This window comes from Silene latifolia, chromosome 2, assembly GCF_048544455.1.
Source record: "Silene latifolia isolate original U9 population chromosome 2, ASM4854445v1, whole genome shotgun sequence".
Taxonomy (NCBI): Eukaryota; Viridiplantae; Streptophyta; class Magnoliopsida; order Caryophyllales; family Caryophyllaceae; genus Silene; species Silene latifolia.
Window position 1 is genome coordinate 108,432,980 of NC_133527.1, and position 2,390 is coordinate 108,435,369.

General features: G+C 40.2%; 1 non-coding gene across 1 annotated transcript; it reads right to left on the reverse strand.

The window, feature by feature from the left end:
* Nucleotides 1-1,567: 1,567 nt before the first annotated feature.
* Nucleotides 1,568-1,674, reverse strand: LOC141644817 (small nucleolar RNA R71). Its single transcript, XR_012544422.1, has one exon. It is a non-coding gene; the product is annotated as a small nucleolar RNA R71 (small nucleolar RNA).
* Nucleotides 1,675-2,390: the final 716 nt, after the last annotated feature.

Consider the following 2,390-nt stretch of genomic DNA (forward strand, 5'->3'; position numbering starts at 1 on the left):
CATCAAATTTATTAGGGTTCTTGAGATTATTTCGTAATCAATAAAGTTACTTTTGCATTCGGTTTTGATCCTTTCTCTGCAATTCCATTCGGTACTTCTCTGTTCTTATATTCAGTTTCATTACTTTGTTCATTTGTAGTATAGAATTGCTAGAGTAGTAATCCCAAAAGCCAATTATCGTTTATTGTTATTTGCTTATTTAATTATTTCAAGCATGAATCCAGTAGTTTTAATCGTTAATCTTGTTGTTGTTATTTCTAATATGAGTAGCTAGATTTCCTTCGCTAGGATGTAGGGATCTATAGCGTAGATGGCGTAGAATTAGGCGACTGAATTAGGGCATCGATCGATCGACTGGTTTCTCCGTCAATCGATCAGCTAGTTGGTCGATCGACTACCTATAGTAGTCGATCGACTGACGCGTGTATGATTAGCATCGTTTTTAATTTATTAATAGCAGTATTTGACAGCGAGACCGAGAGGGAACCTGTTAGATGCTCAGTATTGACCAACCCATTAAGATCTAGAGATAGGGGAGGGAAATAATTGATGAATTAGAACAATTAAATTGCTAAGATCGAAAGACAAGTAATTTAGGCTTTAAGAATCACTTTTCAGTGCGAGAGCTAGCATTAGTGAGACTTAGGGGCTAGTAGCATAGGCCGGAAGGAGCTACTGGTTAACTTGGACCGTGAGGACTTGTTATTTACCCATCTACACGACTTTATTTCAGACTTACCTAGGATTATGCGCCATCGCAGCTATAGTGAACCGACCGTCTTAGCATTTCATTTATATTTGATTTAATCCAGTTTCTTTAGTTTACTTTTAATTTCACTGCCATTAGTATTAGCCAACCAATTTCAAAACCCCCAATTAATTGTTACTTTTATAGACTGAAAAATAGCAAACAAAATCAACCTTGTCTCTCTGTGGTTCGACCCTTACTATCACTAGCTATAGTTTTAGTTTGGAATTATAAATTTAATTTTGGTACTAAACGACGGTATCAAATTTTGGCGCCGTTGCCGGGGAGACGGTGTAATTCTGTTTGCTTTATTTTAGTTTATTTTTCTCGTCTCAGGGAACTTTGGTTCCTTGAGGCCGTTGCTTACCTTTGCTTCTAGTTTTGCTTTTGCACAGTTAGAAGACAGGTTTTTGAGAGGAAGACTTGAGTACTCTCACTTTGGAAATTATGGCTACGATATATGATAATTTTCAAAAGGAGCACCACCTTCCAAAGGGGCGCCGCTTACCTACCCCTACTACCGGTAAATTCGAGTTTCGTTCCTCTTATATTGATTTAGTGGAACGGAATCGATTCAGCTGGTCTCCGCGATGAAGACCCCTTGAAACATATGGAAATTTTCACGGACTATTGTTGTTCAATACCTATACCGGACGGGGTAACTCAAGATGAAGTAAAGGGGTTTATGTTCTTGTACTCATTGATGGACTCAGCACGAGATTGGTACCGCTACCTTGACAGGGTAGCACTGAGTCACTGGACGGACATCTCTAGCATTAGCCTTCTACAAGAAGTACTTCCCACTTTCAAAGACTCGACGCCTTGAGAGGTAAAATCACGAGTTTTCAGCAAAGAGCCGATGAAGATTTTTGTGAAGCATGGGGACGTTTCAAAAGTTTGGTCCGAGCTGTCCCTCATCATGGTTTCCAGCAATTGTATCTTTGCAACCTATTTTACAACGCTCTATATGATGATTACAAGGTCATCTTGGATGCAATTTGCTAATGGCAGGTTTCAAACAATACGGTCAAAGTAAAGGTTGGAACACTATTGAGGAAATGGCAGTCCATAGAGCTGAGTTTGGTAGTTCGCGTGGAAATTCGCCAAAACAAAGTGATGAAATGAGTGCCGTTGTGACACTTATTACTTCTATTATCGCTGTCTCGTCTCGAAGCTCGAGGCCTCTGAAGCTTCCAAGGAGAGAATTGAAATGCCTACCCATAATTCAGATGAGACCGAAAAGTTGAGAGAAATGGTTCAACTTCTCTTGGTTCAAGTGGCAAATATGGAAGCAGCCGGGATTGAGTCCTCAAAGAATTTTGTGAAGCAATTGGAGAATATGGAGGCTAAGCAAGCTGCTAATTCTTCAAGTAAATGTGAAGAGCCGGTTGAGACAATCAATGCCATCAATCTCGAAAGTGGCCTTTCTTATGAAAGTCCCGACGAGCCAAAGGAAGACTCGGAAATGATGAAGAAGCTCATTTAAATTCTGGTGCAAAAACGAGCTTAACTGCCAGTAATCCTGGTCGATCGACCAACATTCTAAGTCGATCGACTGAGGTGTCAGATAAAATAGTTTCTGATCAGAAACTATTCACACCTAGCCCGAGTGGTCGATCGACTAACCTCACCAGTCGATCGA